General features: G+C 42.3%; 1 long non-coding RNA gene across 1 annotated transcript; it reads left to right on the forward strand.

Moving 5' to 3' along the window:
* The first annotated feature begins 9537 nt into the window (after positions 1–9537).
* LOC307215846 lies at positions 9538–20329 on the forward strand. Its single transcript, XR_013838670.1, has 3 exons — positions 9538–9782; positions 10981–11090; positions 19946–20329. It is a non-coding gene; the product is annotated as an uncharacterized lncRNA (long non-coding RNA).
* The last annotated feature ends 2054 nt before the right edge of the window (positions 20330–22383 follow it).

Below are 22383 nucleotides of genomic sequence, written 5' to 3' on the forward strand. Positions count from 1 at the left end.
GCCCCCATAAAATATTTGAGGGGGCTGCCCCCCACAAGTTGAGGGGCATTGCCATTCAAATGGTGTGTGCGTGCTGCATCTTGTGGTCACTTATGCCCCCCCCCCAATATTTTATTCATTGTTAGTGATCTCTCACAGAAGTCTCAGCAATAATAATAATAATAATAATAATAATAATAATTTATTATTTGTACCCCGCCCATCTGGCTGGGTTTCCCCAGCCACTCTGGGCGGCTTCCATAAAAACCAAAAATACACTAAAATATCGCAGATTAAAAACTTCCCTGAACAGGGCTGCCTTAAGATGTCTTCTGAATGTCAGGTAGTTATTTATCGCTTTGACATCTGATGGGAGGGCGTTCCACAGGGCAGGCGCCACTACCGAGAAGGCCCTCTGCCTGGTTCCCTGTAGCTTTGCTTCTCACAATGAGGGAACCGCCAGAAGGCCCTCGGCGCTGGACCTCAGCGTCCGGGCAGAATGATGGGGGTGGAGACGCTCCTTCAGGTATACTGGGCCGAGGCCGTTTAGGGCTTTAAAGGTCAACACCAGCACTTTGAATTGTGCTCGGAAACGTACAGTATCCCCAAAATATGAGGGGATTATTTGGGGGGAGCCTGAAAACATAAACAGGTGTAAATCCCATATAATTTGGAGGTCTACAAACATACAGTATGATGCATTCTGTGGACAGCCCTTAACTTCCTTCTTCCTTCTTCTGGCTTCAAATCTATTTTGAGGAATACCACCGCTGGCTTTGCTGAAGAGTGGCACAGTATGGTGCTTTCAACCCACCTTTTAAATAAGGCAAGACAATGATTTGCTTTTTAAAATAAAGTAAGGAGCCCATATTCTTTATAGCCAGTTTATTGCTTTTGCAAAGTATTGATCTCTCACAAGGGATGGCAAATGCTTCCGTAGGCAAGGTGGAGTTACTACTGAGCTGTTTTACCGTTGGTAAAAGAGATGCTATTAAAATGAATGTAAGAAAATAGGAACATGGGGGCATTTTAAGCAGAAATAATAAAGCTCTTTAATGCCTCCAATGCAACTCTAAGGATAATACGAAGTGATGAGCTCTGCAGTCAATGAATTTTATGATCTGTGCAATGCTACTGAAAGCATTAATATGGAAACTAATAGTGTAGCAGAGAGCAATCAAATCTACAGCTGCTGTAAAGTTTCACAGAAGCCAATGTAGTGCTGGTGATGTGTTACAGCTATAGAATGATTTTTTCCTTCCATTGGCAACACTCAGAGGTGCTGTGGGGAGCTTGACCAGCCCCCCCCCCGACCACTTTCCCAGATCTCAAGGCCACAGCAGTTCCTCACTATCTACAGACAGGAGTGGCTGGGATGTCAATAACCACTTGCTTTCACCTATGGTGACAAAAACACGTATTCTGGACTGGACATGTACGGCTATGCCATACAGATGGGCTGGTTACATATATTTGGACCAGTATATATTTACCACTATTGATTTATCGTTACATTTATATCCCACCTTTCGTCCAAGCAGCTCAAGGTGGCACATGTGGTTGTCCCCTCATTTAATCCCCACAACAACCTTGCGAGGTAGGTTAGGCTGAGAGAATATGACTGGCCCGAGGTCACCCAGTGTGATCCATGGCTGAGTGGGGATTCAAACCCTGGCCTCCTGGTCTCCTTGTCTGACATGCTAACCATGACACTACGCACTTCTTTGCAAGGTTGCCATACAGATCCATTTGGGCCAGGACCATTCATTACTGATCCCACCCAAAGTGTCCCATCTTAAGTTTGGTCATCGTTTGTTAGTGAGAATTGTCTTCTGATGCCTCTGAATCCTTCCCCCCCCCCCGGCCTGCTGTTCTTTGCTTCCTGTTCTCTGTTTGCTTGATCATGCATAGCTTTCTCAGGCACCTCCGAAGGTGATGTGTTAACCAGAATAATTTGACTTCCCTAATTCAATATTAGAATTGCCATGGAAACCTCTTAGCAACACGGAGGAATAACATGGCTCCAAAAGATAACCACAGGAAGCTCACATGGGGATGCTTGGAGGGGGGACAAATGTTACTTATACATTCCAGCCTCTGGGCAACAAAAACAGCAATTGCAACCCCCAGTATCATTTTTTTTTTTTTTGCTTTACAGCAAAATGGCTCTCTTTTAGATTCCTCATACTCCCTCAGCAACTTTTTGCAATGAAATTTTGAGTCTGCAATTAATTAATAATATTAATAGTATTAACTGTTAACTCCACCTCATTTTCTGATACTGACAAAGCAGCATGTTTTCTTGTCTCTGGTCATCAGGCAGGCACCATACACACAAATTATCCTGCTAATTGTCTTAGTAATTATGCCTTCTAAAAAATTTTTAAGGAAGCATGTTACTGGGAGGGACCAGGGAGGGACCAGGGAGGGACCAGGGATACAGCCTGGTCTGGGAGAGATAGCAGAGGCTCTGGGCTAATAGGATAGATCTGCTCCTGTGAATGATAATAGCAGGCAGGCTGGGTTGAGCCAGAAGAACCATAGTTTTTTTAAGAGTCAGACCATCATTCCAGCTCGCTCAATATTGACCACACTGGGGACTTCCAGGTTGGCACCTCTGGCAATGGCGGAGCTCCTCCGATCGGGAGGAACTTGCTCCGTGGAAAGCAGGGTCTGACCCATAGAAGACCCATAGAAGACCCATAGAGACCCATAGAAATCACAGGCGGGAGAAGCTTGTGAACTTGGGATTCGGCTGGCACCTTTTGCGCCTCCCTTACTCGCAGGGAAACCCTGTTTTGGGGATCCGGAGCGACGTGGGGTGAGTGGCGCGGTGCTTCGAATTGACTGCTTTTTTCACGGAGTGAAGCCGCATTGCTGCTGTCGGAGAGCGCTGACTTTTTTTCCTGTGGACAATTGGACTTTAAACAACTACCCGTGAGTAGAACAGAAAATTGGATCTTTAAATACCTTAATTTGGCATCGAAACGGGAAGGTTTTAAACAGGAAGTCCGCCTTCCTCTTTTGTAAATAAATTGAAGCAAAGACGCTACAAGCTAAAGTCTTGGGAAGTCTTTGGCAAAGGATCAAATTTCCATCGGTTAAAATTACAAAAAACCCCTTGGAAGCAGGAGAAGAGGGGGAAAATTCTGGACCTAGCGAGCCTGCAGGAGAGAGTAAAAAATCAAATTACCACTGCTCTGAACCTGGAAAAGGGTGCCAGAATGTTTGGGGAGAGTTCATTGACTATGAACAGAACGCATTTGACAGCTAGAAAGATACTGTTTCCATTGTCCTCTTCTGCGTTTAAAAAGGAGGAAAAGTAACTGAAAATTGAAACTATCTTTATTGCTTGAGTTGTGCTTGAAAGGGCTGATACAAGTGGAGACTGTTTCCCTCTAGAGGGAGCTTTTGAAACTGTTACAGGAGTGTAACTGGGAAAGTCCCAGCTGCAAGATAAGGAATTGTGAGAACCAGAGATTGACCTTTGACTTTTTAAAATGTTGACAGGAGAAGCCATAGTAACTGCATTATGTAAGATAAGCTATTTGCTGGAACAGCTTCATAAAAAGACGGATGACATGACTATTAAAATTGACAACTTGGGACAAAAAGTGATTAATTTGGGACAAAAAGTGAGCATCAATACAGAAAGTATTCAGGATTTGCTTCAGGAATCTACTTTGGCAAGACAAATTGTGGAGGAGAAGGAGAAAGCTGTTGTTGTTGAACCTAAAGTAATACAAGCGGGATCCTCAGCCTCACAGAAGCAAACTGACGACTATAAATTGAGGCCTTTTATGATTGAATTTAGGAAAAACCAGATTTTGAGGATTGGAGCCCGGCTTGGATTGGAGAAGGAAAGTTGGAAAGATCCCTCTATGCAGGGATTAATGGACTTTTGGGATATGGACTTGGGTCAGGAGGAGATTGAAGCTCTGCGGGCCTTTGGATTTGGAAGAAGCTTGAAACATGTTCTGAAATATTGTATGGATCTTAATTTTAGCCATGGAAATTTGGCTGATCTGTCGAGAAGGAATAAAATCATTGTTAGGTTGGAGTCTCCCCGAGATTTGCTCTCTAGCATTAAAGAATATGAAGATCTGCAGAAGGGACTTGGAAAAGAGTTAAGAGCCTCGGACATAAGATCTCCAGGTTGATGGACTATATGGAATTGGCGGAAAGGACTGGCAGAATCCGAGACCAGGGAGAAGAGATGGTGGAACAAGATTGGGAAATTTAAAGTTTATTTATAGAAATATTGTAAAATTAATGAATGATAGAAAAATGTTGGAATGAAATTTTATGGCCTTAGTGGAAATGTTATAAGGAGTTAAGCATATATAAGTATTTTAGTTTTAATGGAAAATAAGGTTAAAAATATGTTAAGATATTTATAGTATGACAGAAAACAGAGAAAGATGGAAAGGATTTGCTGAAACAATTAATAGAAGCGGAATACAAAAGGGGAGGTGAGAGGAGGTTGATGAAACAAGGGAATGAAAATAGAGTATGGAAAAGGTGTGATACATGTTTTTAAATTGTTTTTGTTTTGTTTAGTTTGGGGTTAGGGTTAGGGATAGGGTTTTGTTTAGCTTAATGTGTTGGGGTTGTGTTGTGTTTATATTATGTATTGTATTGTTTTCTTTCTTTTCTTTTGATTTTCTCTTTTCCTTTTCTGTAAACTTTAAAAGTAATAAATATTATTTGAAAAAAAAAATATTGACCACACTGTTCTCTGGGACTTTGGGCAGGAGTCTCTCCCAGTCTCCACCTGGAGATGCCAGGGGGGATTATTATCACTGTCAAGGAGATGTCTGAAACGTCTTTTACTCTGACTTACTTAAATCCAGATGGTTCCAACTCTTACATAGCAAAATCAGATCTGTTGGTATTGACTTGTTGGAACTCTTTTATAATTCAAGTGAGCAATATATTTATCTCAATATTCATACCAGATTAAGGGACATTGAAAAACAAAACACTGAGTCAGCTGTAAATAAAATTTGCTCCCCAAGTTCTATGGTTTAAATACAACAGATAACAGGGTCACTTATATCTCAAAATTAGTAATTCCAGTCCAACACAAGGCCTTTATGTCAGCCCAATGGAATGTTTCCCTCTCAGCTTTTCTCAAGGGCAGATATTCAAACACCCCCATAAATGATATATATTGCGGATGTTCTTTGAATGTGCCAGACACTGTAGAACATATCATTTTCTACTGTCCATTGTACAACCAGCTGTGAAACCACAGTGAAAATACAGTGGTACCTCTGGTTAAGAACTTAATTTGTTCTGGAGGTCTGTTCTTAACCTGAAACTGTTCTTAACCTGAAGCACCACTTTAGCACCACTTTAGTTAATGGGGCCTCCTGCTGCTGCCGCGCCACTGGAGCACAATTTCTGTTCTCATCCTGAAGCAAAGTTCTTAACCCGAGGTACTATTTCTGGGTTAGCGGAGTCTGTAACCTGAAGCGTATGTAACCCGAGGTACCACTGTATAAGGTACCACTGTATATCTGTCTGACATTAACCCAGAAGTGACTGCAAGGGTGGCTTGGTTTTTGTCAATAGTATCTCTTAGAGTAGCGAATGGCACCATATAGCGGGGGGAAATTCCAATGAAAATCCTCATTTTTACATATTTTACATGGCTGTTTATTTGTATATATTTTAATTTTTATATATACTGTATGGATGTTTTATGATGGCCTATATTTGTAATGCCTAATAAAGGTTTGGCTAAGTAAGTAAGCAAGCAAGCCAACCAGTGGGGATTGAACCTGTGACCTCCTGCATGTACCCACTGCCAATGCCACCTCCATTTCCTTCCAGCTATTGGAGATTTCGCTTTGCTCTCTGAGGGGGAGCAAGCAAGGAACTTCAGATGTGGTTGCTTCCCTTGCAGTAGAGGGTGAAATGGCTCACTGTTACTGAGCTCAGTGACCTAGTCATCTTACATACCGGTACAAGCGTGGGCTACACAGATCAAGAACAAGGCTGTCTTAAGCATATCTGGCACTGTAGTGCAAAGCTCCCTTCAGCGCTCACCTTTCCCAGAGTTTTTTTTAGGGAGGACGGCGCTGCCGCCGGGGCTGGAGAAGCTGGGCAGCGGCTGGAGGGTGGCTCCTCTGGCGGGGAAGAAGCAGAGGCTGGACGTGGCACCTCCTGGCTCAGCTGGACGCTTTGTGCCGCGGTGGCCACGGCAGACGGAGGCTCCGGGCGCGGTGCTGCTTCGGCGTGGCATGGCGGAGGCGGGCGAGGGCGGTGAGCTGATGCTGGGAGGCACCGTGTCCAGCCTCCGCCTCTTCCCTGGTGCCCTTCAGAACTTGGCGCCCTGCGCCACTAGCCTCTATGGGTAAGACCCCCTGGTCAAGAATGTGCACTAAATGAAAAAGTAGAAGCTGACTTAAAAAATAATAACCCTCCAACCAACTCAGATTTCTAGACTTTGCACACAAAAAATCTGGCAAGTGGCCCAGACATCAAAACAAAACAAAAAACAAACCCTGAACAGTCAATGACCTTTTTTTCTGGCTGATTGACAACCCTATTTTCAGATTTTGTTCTAATGCTAACACACACACATCCTTAACACCTTCCTTTTGTGACCAGCGTGCTAAGTGCTACATCTGATATTTTAGGAAAACATGGTGCTATGCATTTAAACAGCCATTATTTCAGGTGCATCTCACAGATGAGAATTGGGAAAGAAACCATTTGATTTTTAACCTGCTAAAAACCGGTTAAAACATTGAGGGTGGCCACCTCAGTTCTAGATATTAGTAGCCAGTAGTTGCTCATGCAATACATGTGTTTAGTCCTTATTGTTCTGAAGTAGGTAACATAACAGGTGATTAATAATAATAATAATAATAATAATAATAATAATATGAATAATAATAATAATATTGGGCAATGTTTAAGTAGGCAAATGTATTGTGTGAATAAGACAACATATGATGTCAGCCAACCTGGAGGACCAGGACCCATCCTTCTTGATTACATACCGTCCAATTCACATGTTATATTTCTAGCAGAAGCCGCTAGCACTCTTGAATCTGCTTTCAGCTGTAAGACCTCTGCATGTTAAAAGCATACAGAAAGGAGCAATTCCCTGTGCGCATGGAGATTACAAGACACTTTTATTTCAAAACATCAGTGCCACAGGCACTCATTCCCTTTTGTCTCTTTCTTTGCACTCCATTTGTCAAGCATTGGTTGATCTGTATGCATTATTAGTAGTTCTCACTTCATCATGTCTTTTAGAGAGGGATTTTATAGACATTTAAGGTAATTGAATTAGGTTTCTCTTTAGCTGTGTACACTAAACAGATACATGTATGGACAGGTGCTTGCAGGCTGCCTTCTTATGGATGGAAATAAGTTAGAGATGGAACGGAAGTTCAGGAACGCCCTTGGCCAGTGCTAGTTGGCTCTCTCCCATCTTTTCCACTCTGGATGGGTTTCCTCCTGGTTTCTCTCCTGGACTTTGCCGCTTCTGAAACTTAGCAGAAACTTAGTAGTAAAAAGTCCAAATGGTCTGCTGGGAGTGCAGTGCTGCCAACTCCAACAATGATTAGTTAGTCCATTGCTGTTATTATCAACAGCACTCCTGAATGATCAGGAGTTCTTTGGACTACAGTATCGGTTGGGATGGCATTGGCTTCTCAGTCACCTGACACGGGGTACTTGCCAGAACGCAGTTTTACTGACGAGTTCAATAGCATAATGGCCAGTTAGTGGATGACGTGTCCTAGTCATAGAAACATAAAATTGTAGAGTCATCTTGTCCAGCCCCTGTAATACAAGAATCTCAACTAAATCAGACATGACAGGTGGCCATCCAATTTCTGCTTAAAATCTTCCGAGGTGGGAGAGCCTACCACCTTCTGAGGGCTGTGGTCCCAATGCATTTTTGAGGGGGTGTGACCAGGTGCCCCCACGACAGGCTCCCTCATCAGAGCCTGACTCTGGCACATGAGGGAGCTGTGGGGGCAACTTCCTCATGCAACAGCCCAATGCCACCAGCCTTAGCTGCCACCCACTCTCCTTGGCTATGGTGTTCATGCCTGGGCACAGCTCTGTTCCCAGGTCAGGTCTGACCTGGGGGCAGAGAGCAGGAGGAGGGTCGGCGGCAGCTTCTCGTCCCTCTGCTCACCTGGACTGCAGCGCAGGAGGGAGCTGCATGAGATCTTGCTGGAAGCTGTTGCCTCTGCACTTCTCTGCCTCCAGTGGGGTGTCCACAGGGGAACTGCCTCTTGGGCTTCCACTTCATGAAGCAGCTGCCTCCACCTGCCTCATGGGTGGGCCGGCCCTGCTGTGCATGCTTCACATTAGAAGCTCTCCACTTCATCAAACACCCTCCATACACTTGTAGGGATTCAGTGCCCACCAGAGGAATCTGCTACTATCAGGTTTACCATGTTCAGCCCCTGATTTCTAAAGTAGCTCCTCTCTTCTATGGGGTGGGCGGGCTGCGGACTCTGCCTGGAGGGTCCTCATTGCACAGCACTCTACAGGTTCCCAGTTTAACCAGCCAAGAAGCCCCCCTGGGGAAACCTCTGTTCCATTTATTCTGCAGCCATTGCTGGAACTGGTTTCTTTCCCCCAACAATTGCAACCCTGCTGCCTTTGCAGAAGGCAAGCCAGAGCAGATTTCAGTCTCTGGATGATTTCCCTCGCATTTCCTGACAGCAAAGGATAACATTTTATGCTACATGAGAACAGAATATGTGGTATAGGCTGTGACTGATCACAAGAACTGTGCAGCTAATGATCATGAAGCTGATGGAAGAAGGGGCCAGGGAGGGTGGTTGCTCTTTCTTCTCTTTTACCTTTTCCTAATGTGAGGCAGAAGAGCAATGAAAGCAAGGCAGAGTGCTCAATAATAGAAAACTGGTACTGGCCACCCTGAAGCAAACTGTCACACATCCAATCAGAGGCAGCAGATGTCACTGAAATATATGTCACTTATCTGCCAGGGCTTCTTTGTGCCAGGGTGATTTGTCAAAAAAACCCACTACAAAAACCTGACAGCAGTACAAAGCACACTATATGGCAGTTTGATCATAAATAGCTTCTTTTGTGACAACAAGTTCCCAAAGCAAGGTGGAGGAAAAAACATCACCCATATTGTATGACAAATCAGCTTGCATTGTGTTTGCCTCGTTCTAATTAGCAGCCTTGTCCTAAGGCAAAAGGAACCTCCAGCCCATGAGCAGAGAAATCCTGTTCTAGTTTTTTCTCTCATTACTGCTTCCTTCTCAGCTGAAGAGATGGGTTTCACTCTTCCATAGCAGGCAGATCAAACCAACTAATATGAACAAAACACGTTCAGCTCACAGGGACTCCAAAGATCCAGTGGCAGAGCTTCATGTTCCTGCACTGGGGGGTGGGGGGTGGAGAGCAGGCAGGGCAGGGCGGGGCGGGGCGGGGCGGGCGGGCGTCCAAGGGACATGGCACGCTGCCCGCAGGGGTGTGGTGCATGTCCTGGAGGGCGGGCAGCCCTGATGGCACCCTACCAGGATTGCTCTGCTGGGGGCGGTGTGCTCCGCCCCGCACTCCTCTTCCTCCGCCAGTGCAAAGATCCCACCCAAATGGTGTACAGTTTTCCCTTGGTGGGCACTTTTCTTTAGTTACGTAAAGAATTGAAGCTGTTCTTCCTAACAAGAAATGTGCACTGAAGGAAACTTGTGACAGGAAGTGAAAAGCAAGGGCACCATTTCAGGTGTGCTGAGGGAAGAGACTTTGGGGGCGAGAGGAGATTGCAAATTCCCTTCTTTGATCATATCACAAAGGTGAAATTGCAACACACACTGCATTTGCTGCAGGTACTTTAAAACTTACACACGCTAACAGCAACATTTTAAGCACCAACAAAACCAAAACCCTTTTGGTTTTGAAGCCAAGGTTGCCTGCTCACAATACATTGAAGGCACACCCTCTCTCCAAAGAATTCTGGAAACTGTCATTCACCCCCTCACAGAGCTATGACTCCCAGCAGTCGTAACAAACTTCAGTTCCCATGGTTCTTTGCGCCCTGCATGCACTTTAAATGTGCTTTAACTGTACAAAGAATATGGAGCCAAAGTGATTTTTGCCTTCTGTGTGCATCTCAAAAGTATGAGCAGAGCTATGCATGCTCTAAAAAATGTTTTAAATCTGCACTCCGAACATATTAGTCCATTCTGCTTTTGCCTAACTTATTCTTCCGTTTTTACTGTTCTGTATAGTTCGTTTCGGGACGCAGGTGGCGCTGTGGGTTAAAGCCTCAGCGCCTAGGACTTGCCGATCGAAAGGTCGGCGGTTTGAATCCCTGCGGCGGGGTGCGCTCCCGCTGCTCGGTCCCAGCGCCTGCCAACCTAGCAGTTCGAAAGCACCTCCGGGTGCAAGTAGATAAATAGGGACCGCTTACCAGCGGGAAGGTAAACGGCGTTTCCGTGTGCGGCTCTGGCTCGCCAGAGCAGCGATGCCACGCTGGCCACGTGACCCGGAAGTGTCTCCGGACAGCGCTGGCCCCTGGCCTCTTAAGTGAGATGGGCGCACAACCCCAGAGTCTGTCAAGACTGGCCCGTACGGGCAGGGGTACCTTTACCTTTACCTTTATAGTTCGTTTCAGGGACGCGGGTGGCGCTGTGGGTAAAACCACAGTGCCTAGGACTTGCCGATCATATGGTCGGCGGTTCGAATCCCCGCGGCGGGGTGAGCTCCCGTCTTTCGGTCCCAGCTCCTGCCCACCTAGCAGTTTGAAAGCACCCTTAAAAAAAAGGGCAAGTAGATAAATAGGTACCGCTTTATAGCAGGAAGGTAAACGGGGTTCCGTGTCCTGTGCTGGTGCTGGCTCGCCAGAGCAGTGATGTCACACTGGCTATGTGACCCGGAAGTGTCTGCGGACGGCGCCGGCTCCCGGCCTCTAGAGTGAGATGAGCGCACAACCCTAGAGTCTGTCAAGACTGGCCCGTACGGGCAGGGGTACCTTTACCTTTACCTTTATAGTTCATTTCATGTTGCCAAACTTGGGGTTCAGGCAGGAGCCATAATCCACTTCAGGGATTCCAACAGGTATTGCTCATGCAGTTCCAAGCATCTATTTGCAACCCAAAAGGGTAAGTTAACATGCTCAGAAAGAAGGACCAAAAAAGCTTTCGCTCCTGAATTCTGCACACGCTGTGGTAATTCTGCGGAACAGTGGCATATGTGTCTCCTGTTATTCAACATCTATACAAAACTGCTGGGAGAGCTGTCATTCGGGCATCTGGAGCATATTACCATCAGGACGCTGATGGCTCTCAGTGCTTCCTCTCTGTTCCATCACAAGCAGAGAGGCTGTGAAGGGGCTGGATTGGTGATGGGCTGGATGGGGGCTAAGAAACAGAGGCAGAAGCCTGACAAAATGGAGCTGCTGCGGGTGGGTGGTTACCAGGTCTGGGGATTAAATGTACAAGCTCGTATTGGAGGGGTTCTACTCCCCCTGAAGGAACAGGCCCACCCTGTGAAATGGGGAGGTGTTGCCTGCCCCCATCGCATCCTTGCCGACAGCTGCTGCCACTTCTCCTTACTTGCCTGGTAGTGGCGGAGGTGGGGGGCACCCTTGGGATTCTTCTGCCCCCAGCAGCTGCATCACTTCAGCCCTTGTGGTCCTGTTTGCCACAGAGATTGGCGCACTCACTGGCTTTAATTTTGAAAGGAAGTTTCACAACGAATAGTTTTCAGGCACACAGCAGGCCACCTCCTTTCCTTATAGAAAAGGCCAGCCATGAATGTCATGGGCTTTTTAGGAAATATGGACACCAGGGAAGACTGCAGAGTGCAGACAACCTGAGAGCTGATTTGCAGACACTGACAAATGCTCCAGCCGCCTTGAAAGTAAGGCAACAGAAACCCTCCAACCCCCTATGAGAATTCCATAAAAATTATCCCCTACCTTTTGATACTTTTTGAATGCATTTTCTTTTCTCATTAATTGATGGAGAATGGTGGGGGTAAAAAACGCAGTTGAAATTTTCAACACAGCACTAACGGTTTGCCTTCTCAGCAGTCTCAGTGACCAAGGAAGATAACAGCCTTGTTGTAATCACTTTACCGTCTAAAATATGAAAAATGCTTCAATCAAATGCAGAAAACATCTCACCAGCCATCCTTTAAAGTTTCCAAAATTAATTATAGCAGACGACTAATTAGTCACTAAGTATATTTACTGCCTTATGCTCCAAATAATTAGGTAACATTTTATCTAGCCAGAACAACCATGGAATTTTCAGCCCTGCTTCATTAGTTAAATTGCAATATAACTATTTATGTGAGCTGAAATTGCAATCCATTCCCTTGTCACTTTTATTACTTATTGCATTAAAACCAAAGAAGATCTTCTTTGTCCTCATGACTACCTTGTTAAGTAGGGCAATTATTATTATTATTGTATTTTTTTACAGTGACTGAGAGAATAATTTGCACAAAGCATTGGTAAATCTGAACACTGGTTTTCCTGGAGCTAAGTTTATGGTGTGCTAATAAATGTAAGAGAGTCTCAATTTGAGAGGCAGGATGTGCGTGGTGAGAAGTTCTTGCAAGGATCCCTGGAGGCAAAACCCCTTCCTCCCATCGTGGGGTTACGGTAATTTGAATGAGGTCCATTCCAACCTGTGTTGAGGGGGGGGGGGAGGTTAATTTTCTGTGAGTCAGCAGAAATTGCCCCCCCTCCCGCCCTTCGGTACAGCTTCAGGCATCTTGTGACTGTCTTATCTGAGTTTCTGGACAAACTAGCTCAGGACCTAGAGCAGGGGTCAGCAAACTTTTTCAGCAGGGGGCTGGTCCACTGTCCCTCAGACATTGCAACTTAGCCTAATCAAAGTCCCCAATTTTCAAATAAAGAAATATGATTTGAAAAATCAAAATATTTAAATAAATATAAATATAAGCTTTGATGTGCTTCTCGTACCCTGAAGCATCTTGTATATTGCTTTGCTTTCCACAAGAGTGGGCAAGTAGCAAAGAACGGGCAAAAGGAATCAGTATCTTGTTAGTTTAGTGTCGTGATTTCTGTGGGGACCTGCTGCACCTCTTTCCGTTATAATATAGGGTTTCAGTATTCTTTTTGCGTTTGCTTGCGTGAAAGTAGAATTTCCTCTTGCCATTGATTTAAAAGCGTACATTTCTTGATTACTCAAAACTTAAATGTCTACGGAGGAGAGGTATGGGGGGAGAGGTGGAGGGGAGGAGGAGGGGGGTGATGCGGGATTGGGGGCTGTGGGGGGGAGGGTGGGGGGGAGAGGGGGGGAGAGACAGGAGACGAAGAAGTAGGTGAGGAGGAAGAAGGACTAGAAAGTAAAACCACCCGAATTTAAATAGGAGAAACTTAAATTGGTAATTTACTGACTTAATTGTAGACAAATACTATAATGAATCTTAAAATTCTAACATGGAATGTAAATGGTTTGAATGACAAAACTAAAAGGAATAAAATTGTAAATGTTTTGAAAAAGAAGAAATTGGACGTAATCTGTATTCAAGAGACACATGTAGCCAAAAAGCACAAACATGTATTGTTAAATAAGAATTTAGGAACGGAATTTATAAGCTCCATGGCAGAGAAAAAAAGGGGAGTTGTAATATATGTTAATGCAAAATGGGAACCTAAATTGATATATAAAGATAAAGAAGGAAGGATATTGGGGGTGCAAATCAACTTTCAGGGGGAAAAGATTAATGTGGTAAATATATATGCCCCAAATTCTAATAGGCCAGAGTTCTTTAAGAAATTAGAACAAGTCTTGATGAATTTAGAAAACAATAGGACGATATTATTGGGAGATTTCAATGCGGTGCCAACACCAGAGATTGATAGACAAACAGAAAGGGGAAAACGAAATCAAGGGAAATTACCAAAATCATTCCAAGACCTGGAAGAGAATATGGATCTAATAGACATATGGAGACACAAGCACCCAACAGAAAAGCAGTTTACCTTTTTCTCAGAGGTACATAAAAGCTGGGCCAGAATAGACCAAATTTGGACTTCAAGGGAGTTAACCTTAAGAGCTACAAAATGTGAAATCCAACCGAGAACCCTCTCTGACCATAACTCAATAACATTGGAATTAAAGGGCACTTCACAAGGGGGCTTCAGATGGAGGTTAAATGAATACTTGTTAGACAATGATGAGGTTGTAGAAAAAGCTAAAGCTACATTAAAAGAGTATTTTGACTTGAACCTAAATACAGGAACAAACTTAGAAGTGGTATGGGATGCCAGTAAGGCGGTCCTAAGAGGTTTTTTCATCCAACAAAATAGCTATAAGAAGAAAATGAGACAGCAAAAGAAGGAAGAAATTCTTAGACAGATAAGGGAGTCTGAAAAAAAATTAATCGAGAATCCAAAAGATGACCAAAGTATACAAATTATAAAAATATTACAAACACAATATTCGATGTTAACGAACCAAGAAATTGAATGGAAAGTCAAGCAAACGAGGCAAAGATATTTCGAATCAGCAAATAAAACTGGAAAACTATTGGCTTGGCAATTGAGGAAAAGGCAAAAGCAAAATGTGATAAATAAAATAAAAGTAGAAGAAGAAGTGATAGAAGACCCAAAAAGGATACAAAAAAACTTTCTTAAATTTTACGAGGAATTATATAAAAAAGGAGAAGAAGACCTAACTCAAATAGAAAGGTATCTGGAGAATTGTAAAGGAAAGGTCATAACGGAAGAAGAAAAATCCCAATTAAACAGACCTATAAGTATAGAGGAGATCCAGAACGCCATTAAAAAAATGAAATTAGGGAAAGCACCGGGACCGGATGGTTTATCGGCAAAATACTATAAAGTTTTAGGAGATGAATTGGCAACAACGCTCTGTGAGACCATGAACAATATACTAAGAGGAGGAAAGATACCTGAGTCCTGGAGGGAGGCTTATATAACGTTAATTCCAAAACCGGATACAGATAAATTGAACATTAAGAACTATAGGCCAATATCGTTATTAAATAACGATTACAAAATATACGCAGATATCATGGCAAACAGACTGAAAAAATGTTTAATAAATTTAATCCATAAGGACCAGGCGGGTTTCCTCCCAAATAGGTTCATGAAAGATAATTTGAGACACATTATAAACATAATTGAATATTTGGAGATTAATAACAATATACCTGCGGCACTGATTTTTATAGATGCCGAAAAGGCGTTCGACAATGTCTCTTGGTTGTTCCTAACAAAATCTCTGGAGGTGGCAGGAATAGAAGGGGAATTCTTGAAAGGAATACAGGCAATATATTCAACCCAATTTGCCAAACTGGTAATAAATAACAATCTTACAAACACATTTAAAATCGAGAAGGGTACAAGACAGGGGTGCCCCCTCTCCCCGCTATTATTTATTATAGTATTAGAAGTACTGGCGAACAGAATAAGATCGAAACGAGAGATACAAGGAATTAAAATAGGATTGAAGGAATTTAAACTAAGAGCTTACGCGGACGACCTAATGTTATCTTTGGAAGAACCGCAAGGTAGTTTGGGCAAGGCGCTGGAGATCTTAGAAGAATATGGTAAATTATCCGGTTTTAAACTGAACAAACTAAAAACCAAAATGCTGACAAAAAACCTAGGTGCTGAGGAAAGAGAAGAACTGGAGAGAAAACATGGGATAAAGGTGGTTAAAAAAATAAAATACTTAGGAATATGGCTTACACCAAAAAATATAAACTTAATTGAAGATAATTACACGACAACATGGAAGGAAATTAAAAAAGATTTGGATGTCTGGAATAGAGTTAACCTCTCGTGGATGGGCAGGATGGAGACAATAAAAATGAATGTTCTTCCAAGAATGCTGTTCTTGTTTCAAAATATTCCGGTAATTAGGGGGTCAAAATTATTTAAAGATTGGCAGAAAATTCTTTCACGATTCATTTGGCAGGGAAGGAGACCAAGGATAAGATTTAAATTACTTACGGACCGAAAAGAGAGAGGGGGACTCGCAGTCCCTAATTTGAAATTATACTACGAGGCCGCCTGCTTATGCTGGGTTAAAGATTGGATAACCTTGGAAAACACTGATTTATTGGATCTTGAAGGAGCAGACAACAGGTTCGGATGGCATGCCTACCTCTGGGCAAATAAAGAGAAGGCTCATAAAGGGTTCTCAAATCACATCATTAGGGGCCCACTATATGGGAAGTCTGGGAAAAAAATAAAAAATTGTTAGAATGGAGAACGCCCTGGTGGCTGTCCCCAATAAATATCCTAACTATTAAAAAAATAAATATGGAGGAGCAGAAATTAACATATGAAGATTTATTGATAAGATCGGAAGACAGCTGGAAATTAAAGCCATATGAAGAGCTGAAGGGAAAGTTGACAAGCTGGTTACAGTACCATCAAATTAATGCGATTTGGTTAAAAGATAAAAAAATTGGAATGAATGAAAAGAAATCGAAATTCCAAATTGAAATAATAGAAAATAAATTTAAATTACTATCTAAAATGTACAATTTATTACTGGAATGGAATACAAAAGATGAAGAAATTAAGGATGTTATGGTAAAATGGGCGATAGATCTGGGGCATAACATAGAATATGAAAAATGGTCAAAATTGTGGAAGGAGGGAATAAAATTCACGGCGAGTGTTGCAATCAGAGAAAATCTAGAGAAGATGGTATATAGATGGTATATTACGCCAGAGAAGCTAAGTAGGATGTACAAAACTGGAAATAAGGCCTGCTGGAAATGTAAAACAAAAGAAGGCAATTTCATACACATGTGGTGGACATGTGAGGAAATAAAAAAATTTTGGGATACGATATATAATGAATTAAAAAAAATATTAAGATATACATTCCCGAAAAAGCCAGAGGCCTTCATATTAGGTATCATCGGAGAAGAAATTAAGAAAGAAGATAGAGTCTTATTCCAATACTCAACAGCAGCGGCCAGAATGTTAATTGCCCAAAATTGGAAAAATAGAAATATACCAACGATGAGGGAATGGCAAACGAAACTATATAACTTCGTCGAACTAGCTAAAATGACGCAGAGAATTAGAAACCAAAAGAATACAAAGTTAAATAACGACTGGATTAAATTTATGAGATATATTGAAGGTAACTATAGTAACCTACCAAATATAGCAGGCTTGTTATGAAACTTTCGATGTATAGATAGATCAATTAACCAACATCAGCTGTAAAAATGAAACTCTTAAAATTAAGAACCCGAAATCAGGAGGGAAGGAAGTCAGCAAGTATGTGTTATTTATCAGTTTATTTCTATTTTCATTGCTTTGGTGCTTTTTTTTCTTTTTTTTTGTCACTTTTTTCTGTTATTTAATTTAATAAGTATCGGATTTAATGTAATTTTTTTCTTTTCTGTATTAGTTGTTGTCTTAAATGGTTTTGTTTTTTCTTTGTGTGTGTGTGATAAATGAAAGTTAATAAAAAAATATTAAAAAAAAAACTTAAATGTCTAGCAGCTGATGTGTGAACTCAATTTTAAAAATACTCTGTTTGAAAAGATGGGAATTCTCATGACATATGAGGACCTGGTTGAGTTTTTCTAAAAGTTTGTTTCAGACCAGCTGCTCTATCTGCAACAGAGCACTGTCAATACATTCATAGCGTTAGTGAGGAGATATGAAGCATCTCTTTGTGTTGTGGTGGTTTATCAGAATTGGCCATTCACACGTGCAAGTCCTCATGTAATACACGTGATGAACACTCTGGTGTGACCCAGGGGGAATCTAAACACATATAAAAAAAGTTTTGAAAATGCTTTTTTAAAAAAAGTTTTGAAAAATATATTGAATTTGCCATAGCTCACTGTCGCCATCTAGTGTCACATTTGTATAATGCACTTTACAACACACTTGAAAAGTTTTATTTGCAGCTGTATAGCTGAGTCCCCAGTCCTTGGTTCAAAGTTCACTTAGAATGTTAGCACTGAATTTAGTATCCTTTCACATTGTAATAATGAGCAGTGATCACATGTTCACTAAATATGAATGTGTATAGCATACATATAGGCCTTAATTGACTATTTCAGCTTTTCGTGGGAATGCACTTCCTTCAAAGAGCCCGCTGGAGTACTTTCATTAGGAAGGAGTACATTAGTGCTGATTACATAAACCAGAGCATATCAATGCCCCGAGGCTCTTCCAGAAGAATCAAGAAACACTGAATTCTTCTAGAAATAAATTCAGTATTTGGAGTAGAGGAAACAGAATGCCAATAAAGAAATCAAACATCATAGGCTTTTGAATTTTAAGGCAATAAATACCTTTTAAGCAATATAGGTTTGAAGATATCAGCCTCATTCTAAGGCAGTCATATTTATGGTGGCCTCAGTTCTGATGTCATGGAACAGAGTGAGTGTATTGTTCAAAAACGGTTTTATCTTTGCTTCTTGCACTGTGGCAATTCCATGGCATTCTTCATTTAATTTGAAGCGTTACAGCTTTTTGTGGATTAGATACTTTGAAAAGCAATTAGAGTTGTATCGCTTCCTTCTCTTTGGATAAATTACCTTCAACAGCTGTACTGATTAGGTTGCATTTTGGAAAGCTGCCATTTTGATTGTCAAAGGACGAGCAAATAACTGTGTGTATTCTCACAGTGGCAAGTTCAGAGACGCTTTGTAAGCCTCTTTGAGGAAAGTGGAATATAAATGTGATCATATGATGCAATAAGGTTGCATCATTTATTTACCTCCCTCCTCACTACTCCCCTGGTTCCTCCACTCAGCCTCCTTATCTCCCTAAATTCTCCCCTAGTATTCTAAGTGAGAATTTGGTAACACGTTTCATTCCTTCCTTGTGTTTTTCTACTGGAAGGACTGGCTGGGAGCTGTACATGTTCATGGTTGGTAGACTGTGTCCAGGGTTTGTTAATGAGAGCAACAAGTTTTCCACGTTTCACAGCCATTATATTATTAATTACCTGCCCTTCACCGTGATGTCCTAAAGTGGGTTACAGCAACTTAAAAGACAACATTAAAAACTGTTTTAAAACAATTAAAAAAAAATACAATCACAAAATGCAAGGCAAGTCCTGGAAACATCTGTTTCATCATTGCAATGTAATCTAGGTTAGGCTGAGAGATGTGCCTAAGGCTGTCCAGTGAGCTTTATGGCTGAGTGGGGGCTTATATTCTGGTTTCCAAGGTCCTAGTCTGACACTCTAAACACTATACCATATTTTTTCCACACGAAAATGCAAAGTTTGCTTCTCTAGGTTCTGACCTGGGAAACTAAGCAGGCACCTCAGATTTTGTTCAGTAAAATTTATGATTTTTACCCATGATGTTGTTATGTATTTTTCATTCAGTAAGTGTATAAATGGTCTTCTTCATTCATCAAACTAGATGTAAGATTTGTCATGTAGTTTGTGTAACTGATTATATGTATATATTCGGAATTCCCCGCTAGAGCTTCATCTGAAGCCTTAGCCCACTGTACTTGCTATTCGTAATGGGATGAAGTCATCCCAGTCCATCTCAGGGCTTTGTGCTGGCCGCTTGCTAAAGAGAAATCAATCTCCATACTAGCAAGTGAAAGCCCCCCACCATGAATTTGAGTGGAAATGCTGTTTATTTATGACAAATGCACTTTAATTATTCTAGATCAGGTTGTTGTATTCTAAGCTACAGCATCAATTGGGAACAAGTGCCAGGAGTTAACATACCATCTGTGTTACATATGAATCAATTGAGCCTGAATTGTGATAGATAACCTAGCTACAGAGTTATGTTAAGAGCAGAAAATTGAATCCTGAGGGTAGTCAAAATATTGATGGAAGCTGTAGATTTATTGAAGCCAGCTGGTTTCATAATAGAATCATTTGCAAGGCATTTCATTTACATTTCTCTCATACCCCCCCTCCCAAGCATTAGTATTACAACTGAGTATTTATTTGCCAGCTCAGGGCATTCGTGAGTCTACTTAATTTCTCATTTGCAGGCAATTAGATTCCAGTTTACATCTTGTGGCTTCACGACCTCCTGCTTGTGGTGCCGTCCTTGGAGAGATGAGGATACAGAGGAAGTATCAATTGCTTTTCCAACTGCAGGTGGATTCAAGAAGCAAACAATGCTGTCCCCATCTGTAAGGTCTGGGCTGTCAAAAAGTTGAAAAAAGCACCACTTGGCTCAAGCCGGCAAGCAGCGCAGTCACAAGCAGCTGCAGGGAAAACCTGAATGGAATTGCCATTAAGTTGAAAAAGGACATTGGAACAGCAGTCCTGCTGAAACAAAGCTGTCTTAACCGGATGCCGGGAGCTCCAAATGTGAAAATGAGCACCTTCAGAGGGGCCAAAGCACACACTCTCATTTCAAGGAAGGACTATCATCATAGGGGCCAAGGCCCCTTCGGCCCCCCAATAAAAGATTTAAGGGGGCTGCCTCCCCAGTTGATGGGCATTGCCATTCAAATGGGGTGTGTGTGTGCTGCATCATGTGATCGATTATGTGGGGTGTTGTTTACCTGTCCCTCCAATATTTTATTCAAGTTGGCACCCCTGCCTATTATCTTAATGTTTCTTTCCTCCATCTTCTCTGCAATCCCAAAGTAGGAAGTGTTTCTTCTTCTTCTTCTTCTTCTTCTTCTTCTTCTTCTTCTTCTTCTTCTTCTTCTTCTTCTCTCTCTCTCTCTCTCTCTCCCTCCCTCCCTCCCTCCCTCTCCTGCAGTGTCAGTAGTGACAGCTAGATGGAACGCACAGTACTGTTGTCAACTCAGTACCTTCAGAGACCTCCGCATCACCTCATTAGCATGGGAATCTATATTTTAGGCTTTGCAATTAACCCAGCGATGCCTCCCATTTCCATGCTAAGCTTTCTTGATGAAGGCAAGAGTGAGTGCCAGGGCCACTCTCTTCTCTTCTGTCATGTAGCTCTTTATACTTGTGATACTTAATAGGAAGGGCTGGTAGAATCAGTTTGGAATAACAGTAGCTCTTGTGCCTTGAAATGCTCTCGGGAGGCAGGTCCCCTTAGAGCTGAGCAGAAATGGCTTCCCAAAAGTTTTTGCCTTATTGGTGAAAAGCAGGCAGGCAGGGGGGACTCCGCAAGTACCCTTGAGGAGGAGAGCAGAATTGTCCAACATTGTAGAGGAAAAGGGGCTGGAGAAGAACCTTCTTGGAAAATGCAACAGACAATACTCTTCTGAGAAATGTCAGTGCAGATAATATTGAATGAAACTACATGGTTGGCTGGTACTTCTGAAGCCCACCCCATAGAGCTGTGTTAACCTATCTTTTAATTTTTCTTATCAATTTTTACTCACTCATTATCTATGCTTAATTAGTATTCTATGTATATGTTTATGAATATGTGTTTGCAAGCAGACGTGGTACCTACTAGAAAGTGCTGATGACAATGGACCCGCTTCACAGATATTTCTGTCTCCTCCAGAAGCCATGTTTCTGCCCCCGTCCTCTGATTGTAGATATTTGTGAGATTGTATAATGCTTAAATCCACAAAACAGGGGTGTTGTGCTGCTATTGATTTCTGGCACAAATGTGAACCTCATCACTCAAGATCAAAGTAGAAAATCAGACTCAATTATTGGGAGAAATGTACCCCATAGTCCCCACCCCCACTCCCCTGCTGGAAAAGGACAGGTCTAAACTTGACGCCCGTCGACTTGCAGGTGATAATTGGATCAAACTTGGTAACGGAGGTTAGCGCCACATTTTATGCTCTATGCAAGCAAGAATCAATGTGTGACCCAATCAGTCGCCATTTGCCACCATTCTTTCACAACCCTCTTGTGGCAGAGACTTCAGCCTTTCCTAATCTAAGTCTCTCAAAATACTTTGGACTATAACCCTTATCTGCCCAACCAGCAGGGTTGATGGGAGTTGCAATCCAGGATATTTGAAGCCTATTTTCATTTGTCAAGTGTTTCATTTCATGCTCTGAAACCAGGGGCTCCTGAATAATATACATATACATACAGACTTCAAAGGGTTGAAATAGACATTGCCCTGCCCCACTGAATTCCAGAAACTCAAAAGTCTGATCAGGGTTAAATATCTTCATCATAGAGTTCACAGCCTCAGTACAAGTGGGATAAAACCAACATGAGTTTGTATTGCACTGCATTGCCTACAATTTATAACACTGAATTGCCTATTACGGTACTTGAATTGCCTGCTCTGGAATAAATGGTTTCAGAACAGCAGCCTTATAAGTGATGGCACTTAATTAGGTTTGTCCCAGGACTTTCAATGACACCACTAAGATGGAAAACACTCAAGTAATACTAATGATGGTTCTTCATTAGTTCATATATTAGAGCTATGTCTCCAAATCAAGGTTTTCTCCCTGGCCTTTTAGCTTTGACCTTGCATCCCGAGTTGGTGGTGTGTTGACTTTGGGACAGAAAACACTGGCTTCAC

Source organism: Podarcis cretensis, assembly GCF_951804945.1.
Source record: "Podarcis cretensis genome assembly, chromosome: 5".
Classification (NCBI taxonomy): Eukaryota; Metazoa; Chordata; class Lepidosauria; order Squamata; family Lacertidae; genus Podarcis; species Podarcis cretensis.